The sequence below is a fragment of the Lynx rufus genome, unplaced genomic scaffold (genome assembly GCF_022079265.1).
Source record: "Lynx rufus isolate CCGP_SWC_20201006 ecotype Redwood Valley unplaced genomic scaffold, mLynRuf1.p SCAF_6, whole genome shotgun sequence".
Lineage (NCBI taxonomy): Eukaryota > Metazoa > Chordata > Mammalia > Carnivora > Felidae > Lynx > Lynx rufus.
In genome coordinates, this window is record NW_025814878.1 from 96232150 (window position 1) to 96258484 (window position 26335).

At 42.1% G+C, this 26335-nt stretch overlaps 1 protein-coding gene across 2 annotated transcripts in view; it reads right to left on the bottom strand.

Moving 5' to 3' along the window:
• The window catches only part of PAQR8 (progestin and adipoQ receptor family member 8), a 79509-nt gene that overhangs the window by 20408 nt on the left and 32766 nt on the right, over positions 1-26335 (bottom strand). Inside the window, exon 1 of one of the 2 annotated variants that reach the window (XM_047101519.1) lies at positions 23009-23112. The exons of the other annotated variant lie outside the window; for it this stretch is intronic. The gene's annotated coding sequence lies outside the window, so the exon portion shown is untranslated. Of the gene's footprint in view, positions 1-23008; positions 23113-26335 lie in introns of those variants that run through there. 2 annotated transcript variants of the gene reach the window in all.

Consider the following 26335-nt stretch of genomic DNA (forward strand, 5'->3'; position numbering starts at 1 on the left):
CAGTCAACGCCTTCTGTGCCCTAACCTTAATCTGCATCTTCAAACATCACCCACTGCTTCATTTCATGCAGAACAAAATAGAGTAAATAGAACAGAACACGTCAGGGCGCGCCCCACATATTAAGGATAAGTACTGTCATGCAACTCCCAGTTCCTAAAATAAAATATATTTCTTACCAAGGGTCATGTTAGGTTTGAAAAACACTGACCTACACCATTTGCTATTCTTAAGCATGCCTTGCGACTTGTTCTTTCATTTTGAAATTATGAAATACTTCAAGTATACAGACTAGTTTGGAGGATAATACAACAAACAACTGTTTGTCAATTCAACATGTCATATGTACTTCAGATTTTAAAATATGTGTATATTTATGTGTGTATGCATGAGTGTTTATGTGTATGTATGTATGCATATGTATATGTATACGTGTCTCTAAAACACATACACCCGAGACTAAGGCTCCTGTGTCCACCCATTCCATCTTTCCCTCCCAGTGGCAGTCACTATACACTGAATTTGGTGGTTTTCATTCCCACTAATGTTTCCAGGTGAAACTATACAATTTATACTGACACTATAAAATTATATAACTACATGCAATAATATAATAAAAAATCATGAAATTAAATATCCATAAACAATGTATAGTTTTGTACATTATTTTTAACCTTAATATAAATTTTGTATCTAACCTCCGGCAGTCTTCCTTCTTTATTATGTTTTGTGTCGTTCCACATAAATTGTGACATGATTCTCTAGTTGATTCATTTTCTCTGATGAGTATTTTCCAAATTACAATTCTTTGTCCATCCTCCTGTGGATGGACCTGCAGGTGGTTTCCATTTATTTGCTATGACAGATGAGGCTGCAGTGTAGTTCGTACACGTCTTCTTTGGTATATCCCTCTGAAGTGGATTCCTCTTCAGGTGTTTGTCCAGGCTGTTCCCTTTACCTGGAACGGACTCCTCCCTATCTCTACATCAGGAAACTTCATCCATCCCCAAAGGCACCTCTCAAATGCTGACTCTTCCATGCCTTCCTATTACCCAGGCGAAGCAATATCATCCATCCATTCACCTGTGGCTTTCAGTGTGTGTCTCTTTGTCCTGCAGTTGTTTGGATAATTTTCTCATACCCTAGCAGCTCATAAGTTTCTAATGGGCAAGTACTGTGTCACATGGCATTCAATTCCCTCCACCCACTCCACCCCCACTTAGAGCCTAGTGCAGATATTTGCCCAGAGGGGATTCACAGGAAATGCCTGCTGAAGCCACTGAGCTTTCCTTCTTTTGCTGCCAACCACTGCTATGGCCATCTAATGATATATATCTCATGACAGCAGTATACACCTAATGGCTGCCACATTCCCATGTGTTACCATTTCACCGTGAGGGTAAAGAAAAGCCTGTCTCTACCATCAACACTCTATGTTGGGAGAAGCGGAGGTACAAGGGATACCTTGAGCTTCATAACCTCCTGGGGCTAAATGATCATAGGCAGCGCCTGTGTATAAAGATGAAAGCAAATATATTTAGATGTCAAAGAAATCAAACACTGAGCAGATAAGCATGTTACAAATCAGTCAACCAATGTCACTGCCACCAGTGCAGGCAGGACTTAAGAGGGAATCCATTCCTCCTCCTTCTAGCCAGTCCCTACTAGTCCCAATCACTGCACAGCTGTAGCCTGGGGAGAGAGGCACAGACAGCATATGTGTTTTCAATGGCTGCCAGTGTAGCTTCAGAATCCTTGGTCAGGACAGGTGCCTGTCCATCCATAGATGTTCATTTCCCCTCCAAGTTCAGTGGCGTAGGGATGAGAGCATCATGAGGGACTTCTTTCTGATTCCAAAGCAGAGACACATGCTCATTATACTTCTTTTCTTTTTTTTAGACATGGAAAAGGTTAACAGATGAGATGTGGGAAAATCAGTTCAAGAACCCAATGCTGCAGACCTCTTTCCATTTTACTCATGAGTACAAAGTATTGGCTTAATGATGGCAAGTTGATACCTGTTTATACCAGCCTTATAAATTAGTAATAAAACATGTCCAGGTCACGGGATTTTTCTAAGCAGCTCACCATTCCATGCCATATGACCTACCAGAGAGACAGTAACTGAATAAGTACTCTTGAGCTACCCTCCCTAGTTATGGGTTGACACAAAGGTCAGCTGAAGCCCTGAAAATCCTAGTCCTACGCAGGAGCTTAAAACTCATATTGGAAATGGGCTAGACAACAACATGCAAACTTAGGAGGCACTGAAAAATCAAACTCCTGATTGCTGTCTCTAGCTTATGGAGTTTGATTTTAGAAAGGGCCAAGTATGAGAACAACCATTTCTCTTTACTGTAACATGACCTCAAGTCTCAGATGACATCTGATTATAATCTGTGCAAGTGCCACCTGAGTGCCTGGATTGTTTTTCCAATTGAGTTGAAATGCCCACGGCCACAGTTTCTGCGTCAGCTGCCCGCCAACGTAAACTTTACACTTTGCGCCACTCGGGCATTGCCTTGGCATTGCTGCACACCACCTGTGGGCCTGGGAAGATGTAGACTCTGACTGTAACAGCAGCCAAGAAACAAACACTTCCTCCAGTCCTTGTTCAAATCGCTCCTTCTCTAGGAGGCATCCCCACCCCCCCAATTGATTTCATACCGTTTGTACCCTCCTGAGCCCTCTAGAGCCCTTTATTCTGCTCTGCTTCTTGTTTTCTGTAGCACTTTTCCCTTTCCCCCTTAATACATTACTTTCTTTCTTGTAAGTTTTGTTTTAACTGTGGTCAAATATACCTAATGAAATTTCCCATCTTAACTCTTTCTAATTCTACAGTTCAGTGGTGTTAAGTACATCCACGTTGTTGTATGACCAATATCCAGAACTCTTTTCATCTTGCAAAACTGAAACTCCATAGCCATTAAACAGCAACTCCCCATTCCCCCTTCCTCCAGGCCCTGATGAACACCCTTCTACTTTCTCTCTGTATGAGTTTGACTACTCCAGTATCTCCTATAAGTGGAATACTACAGCATTTGTCTTTTTGTGATTGGCTTATTTCACTTAGCATAATGTCATCTGGGTTCATCCATGTGGCAGCGTGTGTCAGGATTTCCTTCCTTTTTAAAACTGGATAATATTTCATCGTGTGTATACACTGTATTTTGGTTATCTGCTCATCTGTCGACGAACATCTGGGTGCTTCCACCTTTTGGCTATCATGAATAATGCTGCTATGGAGATGGGTTTGCAAGTATCTCTCCAAGACTCTGTTTCAGTTCTTATGGGTATACAGTTGTCCCCCCTTATATGGCAGTTTTGTTTTCTGCAGTTGCAGTATCCTGCGGGCAACCGTGGTTCAGAAGCACATGATCCTTCTGACATAACTTCAGAAGGTCAATAGTAGCCTAATGCTACATCACAATGCCCACATGACTCACCTCACTTTATCCCATCATGTGGGCATGTTATCATCTCACATCATCATCAGAAGAAGGGTGAATACAGTACAAGATATTTTGAGAGAGAGATGACACATTCACATAACCTTGATTACAGCATGTTATAATTGTTCTATTTTATTATTAAACTTTATCATAAGTATGTATTTATAGGGTATACATAGAGTTCACCATTCTGTGGTTTCAGGCATCCACTCGGGGTCCTGGCTCATATCCCCTACAGATAAGGTGGGGGGAGGCTACTGTATACTCAGAAGTGGAACTGCTCCATCATTGGTAATTCTATTTTTAAAAATTTTTGAGGACCTCCCATACTGTTTTCCATACTTGCTGTGTCATTTTATAATCCCATCAACAGTGGACAAGAATTCCAATTCTTCTGCATCTTTGGCAACACTTGTTATTATCTGTTTGTTTGTTTGTTTGTTTTGTAGCCATTTTAATGGGTATGATGTTAACATTTTATCTTTACTTACATATATTGTCTGTCCTTCCTGGCCCTGCTGCTAGCCCAGAATATAAATTCAATTAGCAGAGGGATCTTTGTCTATTTTGTTTACTGATGTATGCTTGCATCTAGAATAGGACTTGGCACACAGTACATACTCAAAAAATATTCATTCTAAGAGTGAATAAATAGGGGCGCCTGGGGGGGGCTCAGTCAGTTAAGCATCCGACTTTGGCTGGAGTCATGATCTCACGGTCCATGAGTTCGAGCCCCGTGTTGGGCTCTGTGCTGACAGCTCAGAGCCTGGAGCCTGCTTCAGATTCTGTGTCTCCCTCTCTCTCTGCCCTTCCCCTGCTCATGCTCTGTCTCTCTCTCTCTCTTTCTCTCTCTCTCTAGCTCTCAAAAATAAACATTAAAAAAAAGTGAATAAATGAACTGGTAAAAGAAAGACATGCTGACAGTATACTCGTCTTTAATTTCCTTGTTTTTATGTCAAAATCTCAATGTGGCTATCTTTCTGTCTATCCATCCATCCATTCACACATTACCTTTGTGCAAGCTACTCAGCACCTTATGAAAGCAATTATTCTTTTAACAAATATTTGCTGAGTGTCTACTATGTGCCATTACTGTGTTCAGTATTGTTCAGATGGAAACTCGGAAGCACATGGAATTCAGTGTTTTTGGAGAGCTCACAAGAAATCCATAAGAAAACCAAGGAGAGAATCTGTAGTACACAGAAAAGTTAGTTCTTATCTGGCATGGAGTATATCTGATATCCATTTGATATCTTTGCTCATTTGTAACACAATACCTCAGAGTGAACCAAACAGAACAGAGTTTCCCCCACTGACCTTGCTTCTGTCCCATGCTCCTTGCTCCTATCTCAGTATATGACTGCCAGAAACCAGAGATATATTTGTCCCTCATCTTAACCTGGTACTCCTCTTTATCCAGTTGCCAATAATAACTATTATAATGACTCATATATTGAGCAATTACTCAATGCTAGGCACACTTCTAAGTTCTTTGCATGTTATTAACTCATTTATTCCTCACCACCCTGTGAAATGGAGTACAGATGAGACAATAAGTCAAGTCTCTTGTCCAAGAGAAGGGACCACCCAGCCAAGAAGTGGTGGAGCCAGAATCTGTACCCAGGTAGTCTCGTTCCAGAGGCTATGCCCCGAACTTCTACACTACTCAGGAAATGCTGGGGGTTTTTTTTGTTTGTTTTTTACTTTTTTTTTAAATTTTTTTTTAAATTTTTTATTTTTTTTTAGGAAATGCTGTTTTAACCTCATGTATTGAAAAGCATTCCAAAATGTATTAGTTCACTTTCCTAAATTTGTAAGTGAAAATAAATTGTATAATTCAGAACTATACACGTCCTTCAGCTCCTTCTGGAAATCAGTGATCATTAGGCAGGTTGGATAATAGAGGTACCAATAGTCAAGAAGACTGGACAGTATCTATGGTAAGTCTAGAGCCTTACTGGAGAGTTGCTCTTAAATATAAGTTCTAATGGGACTTTATTTTCCTGTGCTTTGATGTGTTTTCTTCGAAGTGGAATGTGTCAGTAACAATTAGCTTCACTGAAGACTTTGATTAGTCAAAGCTGTATTGTAGTAGATACACTGTCATCAATGTAAATGAAGCATATCCATTATATAAACACTATTAAAAAATGGACAACTTTTTCTACTTTGAGGTTGTATTGATCTTGGAGGCGAAGTGAGCCGGAAGGCAGAAGGCCCAAATGCTACTTAAATTAAATGAATCACATACTTAAAAATAAACCACAATCCTTCTGGCACCAATAGTACCATCTGTAAACTGAGAATAATAAAGGCCAACAACTTGAGATTTCTGAATTAAAGTTGAAAAAAAAAAAAAACAACAAACAAAAAATGTATGTAATTATAAACCGAAGACAAGAGGACTGTAGGTCCAGAAAGCGTCCTTTCCAAGTTTTAAGCTTATTTAGTGTGTAACAGCCAACATGATTTAAGTTCATCATCCATTTAACATTCAAATAAGATGCTTTTAAATAAGATGATTTTAACCAAAGGATGAACTTTAACATCCCAAGAGTCCCTTTTGAAAACAAAAGAAGCAGTACCAGCCAGAAGCTATTCAGGCAAGTTCCACAGGTCATATGGTCTTGGGAAGAGACAAGCACTGATTGTTACCAGAAAACTCAAGGTCAGTACTTGCAGTTCCATTTCCACCACCCCAGTGCTCCCTTCCACAAAGGATGGTAGTATCTACTGAGAAGTTGCAATTATTCCCCAGCTCGCCGTTTCAGCCTCACCAGCCACTCATCCCCGCCAGAGAATTCAACTACTTCAGACAGTCCCAAATAACAGCAGCAAATAATGTTTTTTGGCCTCATTTTATATGATATCCCAAAAGCTGGAGAAACTAAAGAATAATAGCAAACTAGGAATAATTTCAGCTGAAGAATGATTTTTAAATAAGCATTGCTAGATATAAGTAGGAAGGAGGGCTCTAAATCTTACATTAAAAAAAAAAAAAAAAAACCTTTAAAATACTTGGCCAATCTAATGCTTTGTTGACCTATGTGGTTTTTCCTTTCCCTGCCCTTCCCCCTGCCCCCACCCCCAATATCCAGTTGAGATTTCTGAAATGGAAGAGGGTCTCTGCAGATCCTTGCTAGTAAATCAGAGAATTCCAAAATGAGCCTTTGTTTGACTTTTGCTTGCAAAAGAATGTACTGTCAGTTAAAACAAGAAAAAAACACATTTGAACACACACAGCCTGATCTTGACCACCCAGAGGGCAGTCTGACATCCTTTGTCAATCTTCCTGGAGACAGTCAGCCCCATAGCAGCCCTCACAGCCTCTGTCTGCACAGTTAGTTTTATTAGATAGTAATTTTTTCTGGTGACTATAGACTGGCCCTGGCATTCCTACAGCCTAGTACATTATCTATAATGTGGCCATGAGTACTTAAAACATCTTCTGTCAAGGAAGTCCTGTTGTTTCACAATCATTAACTTAATAACTTCCAAATTCCTTCAAAAGTAAAAGGAATTGTTAGTTAGCTGACAGTAAGTTAATTATAACTAAGCACTAAGTTTCTTGTTGTCACTTCTCGTTCAACTACACTGAATCTAAATTCAGCTTAAATCAACTACTAGACCAGATTAGGAACTCAAGGATAGGCTCTGGGCTGCCATTTCCTTTATACTCCCCTTGAGCATTAAGCATTTCATTTCTCCCATGAAAAGAATGACTTTAAATTAGTCTTATTGACTGACTGACAATCTACAAATCAAATCTACTATGGGTTTGCACTATGGAAATCTACTCAAACCTACTATGGGTTGAAAAGGGAGAGTCACCACCTCCCAATCCTCCATGAACCATCAACACTGAAAACATTTTCCCCTATCATCTGTTTTCCAGATGTCGGTAACATCTCCCTCCCCTCCCCCACCTTTGATCTGATTCTGGCTGAAAGAGGAGAGCTGGTCCCTAGCTGTTAAGGACCTAACATGACAACAAACAGAAAAGCTAGAGATTTTACTGCAGGGAGGCCTTTAAAAACCATTTACTTTGGAGACAGCAAATAGATTTCAACCCTCACACCAACCTCTTTGGTAAGTGCTTCCTAGATTCCTGTACTGAGAGGCATTCTAGGCCTGGGATGAACTCAGAGAGAAAGGTACTATCATTGATTTACTGCCATGGGCTCCTAAGGGACACCAGACTCAGGAGGGAGCCATGGCACAGAGCCATGTATTTGTCATCCCTGAGCTGACTCTACAATAGAGAGCTAAGAGACTTGCAGTTCACTGTTTTTCTCACTTGACTGTTTTAAAAAGTAGAAATAAAAGCAAAAATGAACTATTGGGACCTCATCAAGATAAAAAATCTTCTGCAGAGCAAAAGAAACAATCTACAAAAATAAATGCAACTGATGGAATGGGAGAAGATATTTGAAAATGACATATCAGATAAAGGGTTAGTATCCAAAATCTATAAAGAACTTATCAAACTCAACACCCAAAAACCAAATAATCCAGTGAAGAAATGGACAGAAGAAATGAATAGATACTTTTCCAAAGAAGACATCCAGATGGTTAACGGACACATGAAAAGATGTCCAACATCACTCATCATTAGGGAAGTACAAATCAAAACCACAATGGGATACCACCTCACACCTGTCAGAGTGGCTAAAATTAACAACTCAGGAAACAACAGATGTTGGTGAGGATGTGGAGAAACAGGAACCCTCTTGCACTGTTGGTGGGAATGCAAACTGGTGCAGCCACTCTGGAAACCAGCATGGAGCTTCCTCAAAAAGTTATAAATAGAACTACCCTATGACCCAGCAATTGCACACTAGGTATTTATCCAAAAGGTACAAAAATGCTTATTATAAACATGCACCGCAATGTTTATAGCAGCACTATGACAATAACCAAATCACCGAAAGAGCCCAAATGTCCATCAACTGATGAATGGATAAAAAAAATGTCACACACACACACACACACACACACACACACACAAAAACACACAATGGAATATTACTCTGCAATCAAAAAGAATGAGATCTTGCCATTTGCAACAACATGGATGGAACCAAGTGCATTATGCTAAGCGAAGTAAGTCGGTCAGAGAAAGATAAATATATGATTTTACTTGTATGTGGAATTAAGAAACAAAACAGATGAACATAGGGGAAGGGAAGGAAAAATAAAATAAGATAAAAAGAGGTGGGTGACAAACCATAAGAGACTCTTGAATATAGAGAACAAACTGAGGGTTACCAAAGTGGAGGTGGGTGGAGGGATGGGTGAAATAGGCGATGGGGGTTAAGGAGGGCACTTGTTGGGATGAGCACTGGGTGTTGTATGTAAGTGATGAATCACTGAATTCTACTCCTGAAACCAGTACTACATGTTAAGTAACCTGAATTTAAACAACAAAAAAGTAAAAGTCTGGGCAATCATAATAACCTATTTTAAAATATTCACGACGATAAGTATTTAAAGAAAATACATGTTCCCTAAAAAGCTTAGTTCCCAGCTAAGGTCCTTGCTGACATGTCCCAGAGAGAACCAAAGGTGGGATTTCTAAGCTCTTCCTCACCCGCACCCTGACAAATGCCACCTTTTAGTGCTCACTGGTGAAAGGGTTAAATAGGAGCTAAGTAGTTCCCCATCGGTTGTGTGGCTTCAGTGATGGGACTACATGGGGAAGGAGGAAGAAAAAAAAAAAGACTGAGGTTTGAGAATCAAGCAAATGTCAGTGATCCCAAAGACAAAAGAGTGTATTAAGCAGAAAAGTCAATGTGATGCTTGTTTTGATAGGAAAAATGGAGAATCAATTTCTTGAACTTGAACCAGCAAAGCTCTCTTCTTCACTCAATCAATAGTATTTACTTGCTTTCTGTTCTGAACACTGATGGACCAAGTGGGTGCAGACAAGGCAAATGACATAGTCCCTTTCATAGCCAGCTTATATAATCTGTCTCCCTCTCCCCTGAGGTGGGCTTGGACGCCAGAAGCTAAGTCAGCCCTCTGGAGAGACAAAGTCAGCCTCCCAATATCTACTCCGTGTTGTCAGCCAACTGGCTCCCAGGTGAGGAGAACATTTTTGGCAGTTAGGTACAACAAAGCAGTCAAGAGACCTTAAGAAAGGGCAAGGGAGAGTAGGCAGGCATGTGATTCTGGAGACAAATAAACACAATTAGCTGTGCTAGAAACAAACTGAAAAGACTCAGTGGGAAGACTGGTTCCTTCTGCCAAGAGAAAACCAAAGGAAAATTCATTTTAAAAGAAACCTTTTACTTCTCTCGGCAGCCATGGCCCAATGACAGTCATATTTTCTGTCAAGTTCTTCTCCTTGTGGGTTTCTCCAACATCTCAAGAACTATTGCAATAATGCTGCTTTATCAGGTTTGCTGCCCAGATAGAATCCATTAATGTTTCAGGCTGGGTACTTTCATTCATGGAGATGACAATCCCAAGCCTTTCACAGCCATTCTGTCCCTGTGTGCTTAAAGAGACCCAATTTGCAGCAGTGGTTGGGTGGTTGAATTCACAGAAATCAAGTCACGTCCCTGGATGTCTTTTCTTCTACCCTAGATCCAATTACGTACTGTAGGATTAGCTATAGCAGAGAGGTCTAGTGACAACCACATAGCATAGTGGTTAACAGGACAGTCTCTGGAGCTAGGAAACTTGGGTTTGAATTCTGACTGCCACTTACAAGTTGGGTGACCTTGGGCAAGTAATTTAATCTCCTTGTGTCTCATTGTCTTCATCTATAAAATAAGGATATAACAGTACCTGGCTAATAAACAGGGTTGTTGTGAATTTTAAAGAATTATATTAAAAGAGTCCTGTCTTTTAGAATGCATTCTAAAATGATCACAAATAATAATATGATTTCTGGGGTTTGCTTTAAAATCATCTGGAGGTAAGGTGTGTGTGTGTGTGTGTGTGTGTGTGTGTGTGTGTGTGTATATATATATATATATATATACATATATATATATGTAAAGAAACTGGCCATGAGTTGGTAATTGTTGAAGTTGAGGGATGGATACATGGGGGTTTATTATACCATTCTGTGCACCTCTGTCTTTTTGAAATTTTCTGTAAAAGGAAGTTTGAGAGAGAGAGAGAGAGAAGATAATATGTATAAAACTGCTAGCACACATGTGCTCAATAAAATGTAATCCGTTATAGATCAGAGAAGATCTTGAAGGCACTGTTGCTAGGTCAAAGAGGCATGTGGATAGCAGCCTGTCTCTCTAGAGACATGGATGGGGTCCTGGGGCCAGCAATGGGGGCGGGGGGAGTCAGACAAGCACTGAACTTCACTGTCACTCTAGGCCATCCATTATTGCCCAACCTTTTCACCATCAAACCTGTTTTAAATTGATTGTTATTCGTTCCCTATGCTTTACTAAGTCAACCACATCTAATAAATGTTCATTTTCCCATATCTTTTAGTGAGATACATAAGTCAGTGTTTGAGTCAGCTTTAGATAAACTAGTGATTAAACTGAGCTGCCATCACCCCAGCCCAAAGCAAAGCACGTCAAGTTTTCACTACCCGAGCGGTACACATATATGCAGTTTTTCAGATCTCATTATATGAGATAATGAAATGCTCAATGCACATCTCCAGCACCATCTTCCACCCCCTGTCACCTGAGTCTATGCCTCCATTAGGTTCAGGAAACCACATATATAAATTCAGAGTCAGTTCCAGAAATTCCCAGCTTCTGGGGTCCCTTAGATAGGGTGATGAGCTGGATGGAAAACCCACCCTGGACCAATTCCAGGCTAGGTATGCACACTAAGGGAGTCCTTAATTAACCCCCAACTCACCCACCCCATACCCTCTCACAAACAAGGAATCAGCCACCCTAGCTCTGACACTTAACAAACTATAAGGCCTTGGGCTAGCCATTTCATCTGTTTTCTCATTTGTAAACTGGGGTATCTCCCTTATAAGTCTGTTTTAAGGATTAGAAATAATGTAAATAAAGTGCATTGCACAATGCCTGGCACACGGTAATTGTTCAGTACATAGTAGCTATTTTATGTCTCTATATGCCTGTGGGTATGCATGGGTGTACTGTTATTACCTCCTTTGGAATTTGGTTGATGTTTAGACCCAGTGGTTCTCCAGACCATGAGACACATTGAGGCCACATAATTAGACTTTAATATTTTCTTTCTCTTTCATTTGACAAAATTTTGATGCAGCTACTTCAATCTTCTCCACAGAACTGATGTATAAATATGTTACTGTCATCAATACCTACATGTCCTCTCCTATGTGATTCCCTTTTCTCCTTCTGTAAATATCTGTGACAATATCTTTTAAATTAAAAAAAAATTATAAAAAGTAAGAAGGAGAAAAATGTGGTCCAATTCAAGCCTAGCAAGGCCATTCTTATTACTATTGTGAAATGTTTGCTGAATGTCCACTATATATAGATAGTGGAGAGTCAACGCATGAGATGAATATGAACAATAAAGCCAGAACTCCATTAGCGAAGACTTCAGTAATGATCCAGTGATAATCCAGGCTTCTCTAGGGAAGTTAAGTGCTAATCTAAAATCTTTATCTTATTCTTTTTCTAAAAAAATTTTTTAAGAGTTTATTTATTTTGAGAGAGAGTGAGCAGGGGAAAGGCAGAGAGAGAGAGAGAGAGAGAGAGGAAAAGAGAGAGAATCCCAAACAAGCTCCACACCCTCAGTGCCGAGCCCAATGTGGGGCTCTAACTGAAGAACTGTGAGATCACGGCCTGAGCCAAAACCAAGAGTCGTACCCATAACCGACTGAGCCACCAGGTGCTCCTATCTATTCTTAACCTTACCTACAACCATCACTCTGTTTCTCCTCATCCTGAGTTATTTTTCTTCATAAGATTTTTCACATCCTAAAAGTATATATTCCCTGATTTACTTATCCCCCAAGAGAATACATATTACATAAAAGCAGGGATCTTGATCATGTCTGTATCTCTAACAACTAAAACTACTGCCAAGCACAGAAGAGGCCCTTGAGAAATAATTTCAATGATTTCATTTTCTTTTCCTTTCTCCAAACACCCAATTACAAGAAGGAATCTACATCTGAAATCCTGCCCCATGTATTCCTTACATACACGACCACTGTGACCCGTTGTAGACAGAGTGTAAACAACTAAGCATACAACATATGAAGTGGTACCATGAGAGACAAAAAAAACCCTAAGCAGAATGAAGCGATTTCCTCAAGGCCTTACATACACCACATACAGGTACCATTCTGGTTTCTGCCTCTGTGGTATTGCTTCAGCTGCTTCTACCATCAGAAATACCCACCTCTCTATCTAAATGTTACCCCCTTCCAAGTTCTCACTCAGGTTGTTTTTCCTGAGTTATACTGACTTTAAGAGCTCACAGTGACTCTGCCCTTTTCTAAACCGAGTGGCACACACCCACTACCAGTGCCTCATAGCCCTGCACTTAACTATAAGTGATTTAAAGTTTTCTTCCTCTTTCCTGAGAAAACTTTGATGCTCCAAGTGTATCATAGGTTCCTGAAATACAAAACCATGCTTTATGATTCTCTTGAATCCCTCAAAGTATCTAGCACAGTGTTAGGTACTTACTGCACATTCAAAAAATCCCTGTATGTGAACTGACAGATCCCCAAATTGAATCCCACCTCTGCTGCTCTGGTAGGATTCCATTTACACCCCTCACCCCCCACAAGAAAAATCTGTTTCCTTTTGCTCCCTCATCCTTCCAAGTGCTCCTCTATTAGAATGACTTTCCAGCTGCAAAAAGCCAAAGCATTAGTATCTCAGATAGGACAGGACATTGCCACGGACTGTGACAACAGCAACTCAGAAGGTGGCATTATACCCAGAGACATAAACCAGAAACAAGTCATCATTCAGAGTATCTTAAAGAGAAAACAAAGGGGGCACAAAACCTAAGAAACACCTAGAGAACCTCATGAATTAATCTGAACCCTTTACCAGGCCAAGATCTGATGAATCAGTCTCTACCTGAAATGCTGCCCAGTTTCAATGACATTCTTGCAGCTTTACCTGAACTTGTCTGGGTGACATTCTAGTACTGCAGCCAATTCCAACTTCAGTGTCAGTGCATGCATCAAACTGACTAATTCCACATTCTGAAGTGCTCTGGGTTCCTGGCAGCTCCAGAGAACAATATCAATGCCTTTATTTTGCTTAAGTGCAGGAATAAAAAAAAAAAAAAAAAAAAAAAAGCTAAGATGGAACTCTTGGAATGAATTCTTTGGACAGACTTAAAGACATCATGGAGAACATAAATTTTCTAATTCAAGAGCCATAACACTCCAACATTGACTCTACATCATCCTTCTTCCCTTCCATGTTTTATACTTTACCAGTCCTCTTTAGAGTGAGTCTAAAAGGAAAATGAGAAGATAGTTTTCACCAACATAAGTTTTATTTCTCACAAAACCATGATCTATAAGCCATACTCAGCAAAACATGTGTGTTTTAATTCCATCTTCAATTAGCTGGTGGTAAGTGCAGCCCTCCTCCAGTTTCCCAACTGTAGACTTACCTTTAGCCTCTTGGCTATTCTCTTAGCCTCCAAAGAGCAGGTCAAGGATAAAGCAAATACATAGTTTCAAGCTACTGATGGAAAAGCAAGCAATTCTCTATTGCTTGAGAATAGAAACATTTTTTCTTCTTTGCTGTTGTTAATCTTGGAGTACATGACCCTAGAAGGATAAATGTCACTGCCCTCAGTGCTAGCTACATCTCAAAATGAACAAAAACTCTTAAAATCTGTAACCTTTGCTTTGAGCTTCAAATCCTAGGAATTAGAGATTGGTGAAAGTCAGAGACCAGCTCAGCCTGGGGAGCTGAGTTCTCCTAAAGTGGGAGAGCTAGCCTTGGTACCTCTCTGGATGTACTCATCTCAAAAATGTTGTCTCCAATTACCTCTCTCATATATTAACATTTATCATAATTATTACTAATTCACTCATTTGACAAATAGTATTCTGATAGAGTATTGAATTGTCTTCACATAAGAAAATACTAATAGTGTATTAGCTCCCTAGATGGCTTAGAAGCTTATACCCTGCCGGACATGCAGAGAAAAGTCTTTCTTAAGCCCCAGGCTTAACTCAACCTGATCATCCAACCCAGTTGCCTTACAACAGAGAGCAGTTCCCCACTTTTGCCCAAGGGTGGTTTCTGAATGTCATGTGGGATAATGTGACACTCTAAGTAAGACACTCTCAGTAAGACACTGAGAGTAAGACACTCTCAGTAAGTAGCCAACCAGCACCCTCCTATTTACACTGGGCCTGAATTTTGCTTTGTCCTGGTCATTTTAGCTCTGTGTACAGGTATTAGAAAGCCATAATAAATACTCCTTCCCTCCATCTTTAAATTGGAGTGTCATCTCTACAACTTACCTGCAAACTGTATCCTCCATAAGGGCAGGAAGTACATCATTCTATCCCCAGTGTTTAGCACAGAACCTGGCCCTTAATATTTGATGAATGAATGAATGAATGAATGTGTGCATGAACAAAATGTCCTTTGGTTCCCAGGCCAGTGAGAAGTCCATCAAGATCTCACTCCACAGAGTTAGTGTTCAGGTTCCTTCTTAGCCAGTACTACCAAAGTCCCATCATAAATTTTCAGCAATTCATGGCACGAAACACCACAAACAGCATGGACAATGATCCATAAAATAGATCAGACAGCAGAGAGGGCTTTGCTCACTTAATCACTGTGGGGTATAGGGTTCCAGCAACATACACTAGGAAAGCTGAGTGGAAGCTACAAGTACTAGACTGCTTGTGTTCCCTGCCCCCCAAATCCTTATGTTGAAGCCCTAACCTCCAGTGTGATGACTGATATTTGAATGTGGGGTCTTTGGGAAGTAATTAGGTATAGATGAGATCATTAGGACTGCGGGTCTCCATGATGAGATTAGTGCCCTTATAAGTAGAGGAAAAGAGCTTGCTCTCTCTCTCCCTGCCATGGGAAGACACAGCAAGAAGGTGGCTATCTATAAACCAGGAAGAAGGTCCTCACCAGGAACTGAATCTGCTGGCACCTTGATCTTGGACTTCCTACTCTCCAGAAATGTGAGCAATAAACTTCTGTTGTTTAAGCCAACCAGTCTATGGTATTTTGTTATAGCACTTTGAGCAGATTAAGACATAGGGCCATTTCCTGGTTATTTAAACTGTCCCTAGAGGCAGGAATCTAGAAGTTAGAGCAATGGCAACAAACTAGTACTGGGGCAATAAGGAGCACTCATAAAGAATTTGGGTTTGCTATCAGGGCCCAGCTCTGCTCCTTGGGCAAGTCACAACCTGTTTCCTCATCTGTACAATGGGCTAATAATAGTACCTATCTCAGGATTGTTCTGAGATTTAAATGAAGTAACACAAACACATTTCCTGACACTCCTAAGTGCTCAGTCAACAGTATTATTTTTATAATGCTGAAGCCAGACTCATGCTCTAGTTATAACTCCTTCTCATAGGGTCTGCTGATCAGAAGAAGCGGAAAGATGTGGTAGACTGAGCCCTGTAGCAGTAATCATAAGCCCTGGAAGTCTGAGTCCCTGTTTTTGACATTTTCTCATTGTGACTGATAAATGTCTAACCTTCACCAACCCTAAATTCCCTTCATCTGTAAAGAAAAAAAAAATCCATATGATGATGTCTGTTCTCTAGGCCTCCATAGGATGGCTGCAAAGTTGCATTTGACAAGGAACATAAAAGCACTTCGAGATTTGTCCAGCAGAGGCTCACACAGGAATACTGAAAGAGGTAAATTTGTCAATATTAATTAAATACCTCTAAGACTCTAAAACAATGTTTTTCAAACTTTTTGACTGCAACCTATTAGAAGAAACGTATTTTACATTGCAAACAGGCACACATTCATCACTAAAATAAAAGCCTAACAAATAATTCCTATGTTACTTTGATACTTTTAATTAGATTCTTTTTTTATCCCTTCCTTCCTTCCTTTTCTTCTTCTGCTCTTTTCTTTTCTTTTTCTTTGCTTTCAATATAGGTCATTAATTTCACAAGGCATGGTCCTAACTGGGCATCAAAATAATTTTAAAAATCTGATGCCCATGCCCTACCCATTGAAATTCTGAATCAATGGTTTGTGGTGGGGCTAAGGCATCAGCATTCTCTTTTTTTTTTTTTTTATGTTTGTTTATTTTTGAGAGAGAGAGAGAGACAAAGTGTGAGTGAGGGGGGAAGGGCAGAGAGAGAGAGGGAGGCACAGAATCCAAAGCAGGCTCCAGGCTCTGAGCTGTCAACACAGAGTCCAAGCTGAGCTCGAACTCACTGGAGATCATGACCTGAGCCAAAGCAGGAGTTGGATGCTTAACTGAATGAGCCACCCAGGAGCCCCTGAGGCATCAGCATTCTTAAGAGAGCCCCAGTTGATTTTATTGTGCAACACAACTAATGGTTTCTAGCTCACAGCTAAAAAAACCACTGTGTTATTTACATCCTGGTCTGCTAAACGCTCTCTGCACCCAGAATGGCTGCCCTGCCCCCACCCTGCAGAAGCTCCACTGGTAACAGTGAGTGGATTACTCACTCAAGTGGCTTCAGTGTGCACCAGGAGAACACAGAAAGGCAAGAGGATCAAAGCAGAGCCTGGGCCTTAGGGGAGGCCTCTTATCTCCCCCCAGATGGCTGGTAACCCCATACAGAACAAAAACTGGAGTGGATTTGGACAATTCTTTTAAAAGTAAAGGGACCTCTACAAGAACTTGTTGCTTGAGTAGGAGGGATTAAGGAAAATAAAGGGAACCTGCCAGACTTTGCTCAGAGCCTTCTCATAGAGCACAGAAAGCTCTGAGCAGGCATACACAGGGGTCTGAGAGGACCCTGGAGATCAACTTGGTCAGAGAGAGCTTCTCAGCCTGGCTCTCTCCTTCCCAGTTTAGCCCCAATAAAACAGAGAGTGCTTCCATCCTCAGCTCACCTTCCCTATACATAAGAGAGGTCTGGGGACTGACTGTCCTGTTTATCTGGCTAGAGTCATATTCAGCTGTCTAGCAGAACCGGGGCAGAACCAGGGCAGAACCTGGGCCAGAATGAAGAAGGAAACACAGGGGCTAGAGGCCATAAGTCTGTGTCTCTGTCCTATTCTTGGACGCACAGGTGGGATCAGGAAACCTGGATTGGTTCTGTGTACAATGAGTTAAATAACCAAAGCCATCTGTTTGAAGCGTAGCCCCTAGATTTACTAACCAGACATGATACTAAGAGTTACCATTTATTGGGCACCTTGTGTGTACTAAGCACACATTATCTCTTTTAATTCCACAGTACCTCTTCAGACACAAGGTTTAAGGATCTTACCCAGGGTTGTGCTAGGATGCTAGTGCAGGTTGATGCCCTCTCCAGATCCCAAGCTCCAGTCCAGAGTTTCTTAGCACTATTGACATTTCAGTTGGTAATTCTTTGTTTTGGGGAGCTAGCTGTACTTTGCATTTTATTATGCTTTACAGGATCTTTGGCCTCTACCCATTACATCCAGTAACATCCTTTCCCCCAACAGTTGTGATAATAAAAAATATCTCCAGGGGCGCCTGGGTGGCTCAGTCGGTTAAGCGACTGACTTCAGCTCAGGTCACGATCTCGCGGTCCGTGATTTCGAGCCCCACGTCGGGCTCTGGGCTGATGGCTCAGAGCCTGGAGACTGCTTCTGATTCTGTGTCTCCCTCTCTCTCTGCCCCTCCCCCGTTCATGCTCTGTCTCACTCTGTCTCAAAAATAAATAAAAATGTTTAAAAAAAATTAAAAAAAAAAATCTCCAGAAATTACCAAATGTGGGGGAGGGGGTATCATCCCCTTCCTCATTAAGAACCAGGACTCTAACTGCCATGCTGTCTTATTTCTTCGTACTCTATAAGTACATAAACCACTGTGACTCAGAAGAGAGACAGAGCTGGAACCAACACTACTATGGAAGGGATAATCAGAACACTCTAGGAAAGTACTGTACAACAATAATACCATTTTATGCTACATTTATATACCACTTACAATACACATGTATTTGTGTAGCCATTATCTCCTTTCATGGCAAATGACTGCATAGCACGATCTAATTCCCAGAGTTAATCCACCTCAAAAATATGAACACCATTAAGAGATCTGTATATTTAGCCTTCTCCAAGAAATTGAGGGAAAAGAACATGTAGTGAAATCCATATTAGTCCTTATCCCCATAAGCCATTAGGAGAAAAAAATTTCGCTAATGAATGGTCCTGAGGTAACACGTTATGTGAACTCTTGGAGGACAAGTCTGTTTCCATCTCTTGTTTCCTGCACACACCTGCCTAGAACAGAGAACTCTCACTAAAGGGCAAACATTTCATGAAACATCTATTTCATAGCAACCTCTATTTGGTTGATTAAAACTAAGATAAAATTATTTTCCCACATTTTTGCATCTTTCTAATTTATGTTTTAACAAAATTTCTAAATCAGAAAAAATTAACGTCAATATTTATGAAAGACCCAAGAGCTTAGTGCCAAGTTATTCTTCCCTGCCATTTGACAAAGCAGATCGAAATTCGAGTTTAAAACAAATGTGCACCAGAATCATCCTTTTTTTAAAAAAAAAAAAAACTTTTTTAATGTTTATTTATTTTTGAGACAGAGAGAGACAGAGCATGAACAGGGGAGGGGCAGAGAGAGGGAGACACAGAATCTGAAACAGGCTCCAGGCTCTGAGCTGTCAGCACAGAGCCCGACGCGGGGCTCGAACTCCCGGACCGCGAGATCGTGACCTGAGCCGAAGTCGGCTGCTTAACCGACTGAGCCACCCAGGCGCCCCAGAATCATCCTTTTTAATACATGCCAAGAGAACGGTAGCTATTACATTAGAATAGTATTTGATTGATCAAGGAAAGTAATTATAGGAGGAGCTTTTAAAGTTTTTTTCCTTCAGACTTTCACCAAACTGTTACACTTAATATACAATTAAAATAAGAATGTTCATTTATTTTATTTTTATTTTTTTAATTTTTTTTAATGTTTTATTTATTTTTGAGACAGAGAGAGAGCGCGAGCAGGGGAGGGGCAGAGAGAGAGCAAGACACAGAATCGGAAGCAGGCTCCAGGCTCTGTCTGACCTGTTAGCACAGAGCCCGACACGGGGCTCGAACACATAAACTGCGAGATCATGACCTGAGCCGAAGTCGGACGCTTAACTGACTGAGCTACCCAGGCGCCCCAAGAATGTTCATTTAAAAAATAAAATCTGATTTCAAAATAAAGCAGCTAGGAACGGTTGCTTTTTGAGGTCACTTAAAAATTTTCTAAGAAGATAGAGTAAAAACAAAATGTTCTCATTCACATATTCATTTGCACAGCCCAACAAAGGGAATATCAGTACCTGGGAAATGATAAATTTATACATGGCTCCAAAGGATTTTTAATATCAAACTATCAATAAACAACAATAATAACAAAAATAGGTAGATTCTATTGAGCACTTATGTGTCGGGCCCTGGACTCAGGGTTTTACATTCATTTCATCTTCATTAGGCACGTACTCATTAGCATCTTCATTTTAAGGTTAGAAAACTGAAGCTGAAAGCTGTGCCCCAGATCACAGCAAATCAAGGTTCAAACCATGGGGGTATGAAGCATTATATTATATAATCTAAAAAAAATCGGTAATTTAGAAGAAAAATGGAAGAAAAAAAGGATATGTTAATTTTTCACACTGTGTGCCCTGAAGTCCCCAAACTGAAATGGATTTGCAGAACTCACTCTCTTCCCCTTATTTCAATCTAGATCCTCTCACATAAAAACTCAAGTACCAGCCAGGCATTACCTATATATGGGGTAAGTGACTTTCTGGGTACCTTTGTTTTTCAGAGAAAACAAGTCTTTGTTTGTTTTGTTTTCTGTAAAAATGCACAGTAATGGAAACTGCCTGGTAAAGAGTATCTTCAAAGGGAAAAGAAAAGAAAGGCTTATTTTCTCCAGCCCAGTAGACCATTAAGGTATAAAACAGGTGACAGGACCAATTGTTTTTTTACACACATGACAGCATATACACCCCAATAAAGGTTGTACTTCAAAGCAATTACTTTCCAATCCTAAACACATGCACATACCTTTATTGGATGCCCCCTTTAAAACTGCCAGTCCTTCAAGAGGGACTTTCATTACTTTAATGGGCATACTTCCTATTACTATCTCGATCCTGACCTCAGAAACCAGATTTGGTCCCACTTGGTTTGGCTCTTTCCCAACTGAGGGAGGTTTGCCATCATGGAGGCAATTCAGTAAATGTGTTACAAACTCTGAAGGCAACTCCAAGCCAGGCGCTCTAAAATTATGCTCAGCAATGACAGCATCACTAGAATTAGTCCACAGCCTGCCAAGATGAGGCTTCTGAAGGGGAGAAATACTCATCTGAATGTATAAATACTGGCATATTTATTTTAACATTTGGATAATGAATTGAAAGAATCAGCTAGATATGTCCAAGTAAATAAATATGCTGTGCAATAATGATACTGCAGATTTTGGTGCAAGGTTCTGAACACCCCCTTGATGAAAAAAGAAAGAAAGAAAGAAAGAAAGAAAGAAAGAAAGAAAGAAAGAAAGTCCTGAAACGATACTTGCAAAATGAATAAATTGCTTTTCCATTAACTTGCACAATTATTGAAGAGATTTCCTTTTCATGAAGAAAAAAAAAGAGGCCCAACGTCAGCTAGCTGCCAAAATAGCCCTTGGTCTTCCCAGGAAGCTTAAATCTCAGTGTGTGTCAGAAGATGGATCTATATCTACGGCAGAGAGGAAAAGGAGTGGGGTCATCTCTCTTCCCCTGCTCCTCAAAGCCCAGAAAACTTCCAATGGAGAAATCCACTCAACAGGATTCCTGGGGCCCTGGCTCATCTTGAATTAGCTGTTATACTGAATAATTAAACTAATTACCATACAAAATTAACCACAGGGATATGTTAATACACATTATTTAACTAATTGAAGGAAGTTGGATACCCAAAATAAACAACAGGGGAAAAAAATGTACTGGTCATTTGTTTATCTCTAGACACACATTTGGATACCCACCCACTGAGGTCCTAAACAGCCTAGTGCCCAGCCAGATGACCTGGTGAAGGGTGTAGCAGCTCAGAGGTGAATACAGGCTGTGAACAGCGTGAGAGGGCAGTCAAGGACAGTCCACCTTCCGTGCAGGTATCTTCCTACTGGCGTTAGTAAAGTAAGTCCTCACCAACACAAACAATCCAAAACTGTACAAGACTTCTCGTGTTTACTCGGCCGTGGAATGCAGTGCATTTGTGGGCCGTGTGTCCCTGTGTGTGTGCGCGCGCGCGCGTGCACGTGTCCCCCCCCCCCCCCCCGGCCCCGTTGCTGATTTTCCTCCAGTTTTTACCCATAAACAGCTTCTCACAGAGTATAGGAAAGTGGGAAGCAAGTAACACAAGTGGATCTAGAAATTAAATACACCTTTATTATGTGCCTAAAAGCACACACAGACAGAACTTACGTGCACATTTGAAATCTCACTCCTTAACTACTCTTTTAAGCCCAGACTGTTCTCAATGGGTCCCTGGGCAAAATCACTTCTAACACAACTTAGAAACAGGAGATGCAGCAAAGATTCCTTCCGGGCCCACGGATCTCCCCCCGGTCGGTCTGTGTTCCAGGGCCCAGAGATGCACTGGAAGCTGCGGTGCCTTGGCTGGCTGCAGGTCCTCGCACCAGGTCATCGATATGCCTCTCCCTCGTCCCTCCCGCCCCCCATCTGGGGTGCACTGGTCTTGCTCCCCGGAGGGAATGCCCTCTGGAGGTTTCCATGACCCCGTTCCACCGAGAGGGTGTGTCCCCTAGGCGGAGACGTTCCGTGAGTCCCTGCCCCCTCCAGCCCCCTCACCTCCAGCCACCCCGATCCTCTGCCGCGGCGTTCCATCTCTCCGACCCCCTGTGCTCCACAACGTAACCCCGGCTCCCGCCACAATTCTGCTCCCGGCGCCCCCTCTCGGAGAAGCCCCTCCATCTTTCCCCCGAGAAACCACGCGTCTCCCCACCCCCCGACCCTTTCCGGGGCTCCCCTCCCGCCCCGCCCGCCTCGGGCTTCCTCCCGTCTGCACTCCCCTCCGGCTTCAGTTCCCCTCCGCCCTGCGGAGGGCGCCCCGAGAATGCCGACAGGACACCCTCGTTCCGGCACCGAAGCTCCCCAACGTCGTGGTCCTGACCTCTCGGTCCTCCAGCCTCGGGCTCCGGGAGTCCCCAGAGTCTGGGTCCTGACCTGCCGCCTCACCCTCAGGGCTCAAGCTCAGAGACTCCCCAACACCGGGGCGCTGAGCCCCGGCCCCAGAGCTCGGCGTCGTCAACCTCTCGATTCTGGAAGCCCTTCGGGGCTCGGGGTGTGGGGCTCCCCAACGTCGCGGTCCTGACATCCCTTCCCCACCCCCCACCCCCTGCGCTCGCGTCCCGGGGACTCCCCAACGTCGCGGTCCAGATCCCCCACCCCCCCGGCTCGGCGCCTGCGACTCACCGGCAGGAGCGGCGACTGAGCCCGCGCGCGAACCCAGCCCAGCCCGGCCCGCACTCCGGCTCGGGTTCCCGGCTACCAGCTTCCCGCAGGCGGCGGTGACTGCGGCGGGCACGGCACAGGGGAGCGGCCCGGGGGAGGGGACCGCCGGGGGCGGGCACCGCCCGGCTCCGCCCCTTCCCGGCCGGGGGCGGGATGCGCAGACCCGCGCGCCCACCGCGGCCCGGGTGCCGCCTCACCGAGTAGTTGACTGACACCTCTTCCTTCCACCCCGGGGTCAGACCCGCGCAGCCCCCTTTCAGCTAGACACACCCGAGGGCTTGAGAAAGAGACACGTTAACCGCTGCCCCATCCGTTTCAAGAACCCACTCCAGGAGGCCATTTCCGAGGGTTTTCTGGTTTTTGGTTTTGGGGGGTGTTTTGGGAGAAGGGGGAAGGCAACAACAACAAACTTCTTCTTTAGTCTCAAGACGGATTCAGATTCTGGCCTCTCAGCCACCCGCATCTGCACATTCAGGGTCATTCTGCCTATGAAGTCATGTTATAACACACCAAGGAGGGCCCTTGTAGACACACATTTTCACACCCCTGAGATACACCCGTGAAGTACTCTCCCGTGATTATGCACCACACAAACTTCTTATGCTGACAAGCTAGGAACCACTTCTATACCCCCACATCCTCAATCCACAGCTCACTAGCCAGACCACGGTATCAATGATCTACACATACAAGGGGCAGGGCAGGAGAGGAAATTCCACACCTGGTCCCAGACTTGCTCTCCTCACCCACAACGTCGCTATTTTACCATGGCAAAGATACCTTAAGATGTGGGAGCACTGGGGCTCTTGGGTGGCTCAGTCAGTTGAGTATCAGACTCTTGATTTTAGCTCAGGTCATGATCCCAGGGTCTCAGAATGGAGCCCTGCAGAGGGCTCCGGGATAATGTGGAGCCTGCTTGGGATTCTCTCTCCCTCTCTCTTTCTCTCTCTCTCCCTCTGCCCCTCTCCCCTGCTGGTGTGCGTGCTCTCTCTCTCTCTCTCTCAAAAAAAAAAAAAAAAAAAGGGGGGGGGGAGAAAAGAAAAAAAGAAAAGATGTAGGAGTACCAATTAACAAATTAACAAATCAAATTGGCTTTGCTATTAAAAAGCAGTGTCCATGATCTGGAAGAAAGAAAAACCCTGAGAAGATGGCCTGAACCAATGCTACTGGAGGAGGTTCATTTGATTCATGCCATTCTTTTTTTTTTTTTTTTTTAAGTTTCTATATTTTGAGAGAAAGAACACAAGATGGGGAGAAGGAGAGAGAGAATCCCAAACAGGCTCCACACTCTGCACTGAGTGGTATGGGGGGCTCCATCTCATGACCCAGAGATCATGATCTGAGCCAAAATCAAGAGCCCCACTAAGCCACTCAGGCACCCCATATCATTATTTTTCTGAAACAATCAGGCCTAACTCTGGTTTGTTGATACCTGGCACTTTGCCATTTTACCACCCTGCTTCAGTGACATGTTTAAACAAACACCTCACATTTGTGCAATGTTTTCACTTTTCAAAACATTTTAAAATACATTATTGTCTTTATCTTCAGCAAAATATCATGAAGCAAAGACAGTACGTTTTCCAACAGGGGTTATTTGAATTTCATAAATGAAGACATTTAGACTCAGCAGTTAAATGGCCAGGTTTGAAGCAGAGTCAGGACTAGGAAAGAGTAAGGGGCCTGGTCTTCAGGGCCACTGCTCTTCCCACAGAATCACAGGTCCAGCACATATAGATCCTGATGGAAATATCACAGTCGGCCTTTGGTAGATTTGCCTCACCATCTCTGCTTCACCCAAAAGATGTCAGGGAATTCTCCTGAATTTACAAAAACACAAGCCTTCAATATCAACAGGCGTTTCTTTTTTGGCTAGAGATCATAAGTGTACAGCAGAGCTGATGAGAAGAAATAAAAAGTCCCCTTTTTTCCCTCTCTCTGCCACTCTAGAAACAAAATTACAGGTCAGCAAATAAGAAGGCCCAACCCCAGGCTCAATCCAACTGAAGGGAGCTGTCAGTGAGGGCTGATGAGTCTGCGAAATCCATGTTGATTATTCTTGCAGCTTTTCTTCTCCCTTCACCTGGAGCGTGGAGAAGGGTTCTCTTGTCTTAAAAGAAGATCAACAAGTCCTTTAAGGCTTTCTCAGTGTCATGGTAAGAAAATGGTAAATGTTCCTTTCCTAGGAACCTTCGTCTAGGGGACGGCACGAAAGTGCAGCATTAAGTACAATGGGTGTCAGGCATTTTTATCTGTGGGCAGAGGGTTCTGTTTATAAATGGAGCTTTTAAGTGTGGTAAAATACACGTAACATAAATGTTACCACCTTAATCTTTTGAAAAAAGTTTTAATTGTGGTAAATTAAGCATAATATAAAATTTGCCACATAACCACTTTTCAAATGTATCATTTAGTCGTCTTAAGTACATTCACATCCTTCATGCCTTTTAAAACTACTTGGATCTCACACTAGCTTCTTCCACTTTTTACTCTGAGGTGATGGCCCATTTCAGTTTGGGCACTGCAGTGATATTTTGGTAACTCTGGAAAAAAGAGTCCTAAAGTGACCTTCCTATTTTTGAATTAATAAAAGGCTCCTGGATCTTTCATAAGGGATAGTAAGGATGGCCTTTAATATATAGAAATTCACAGCCAACCTCCCTCCATGTAACACTTTCATCTGGCAACAACATTTTGATTTGGGGTTTTTCCAAAAGCTGGAAACAGGCAAGATCTGGGATATTGCAGAATTTCCTCTAAAATGAGAATGCTAAACCGCTAACCCAATCAACATTCTATCAGACACATTTCCCTTTCAGATTGCCTTTGAAAACCACAGACACAGACAATATACAGCGTAATTAAAAAATAGATATGCAAGACTAAGGAGCTATTTTTGTCCCAAACTCTAACAAAATAATTTGGTCCATTTTATGTTGTATACATACCACACTGACACTGTTTTTCTATTACTTTCATGGTGTGTTTATATAGCATTGTTTTTCCAAGAAGCTCAAAGTGCATGTGATGACATAATATCCCTAAACTTCATACATTTTATGAGAAGTAGGAAGGGGGTAAGAACTGTTAGCCTTACTGTGACATGGAGAAATGGAAGTATGATATAGTTAAACCATTTGCTGGAACATCTATACTGGTTTGTAGTGGTCTATCCTAAAAGGCCTACTCATAAAAACTCATACAGGAAACATCTTATGAGAAAACTGAGGGCATTTTTCCACTATCTTGGCAGTGAAAAGGAAAAGCACTTTGCACTATGGACCACTA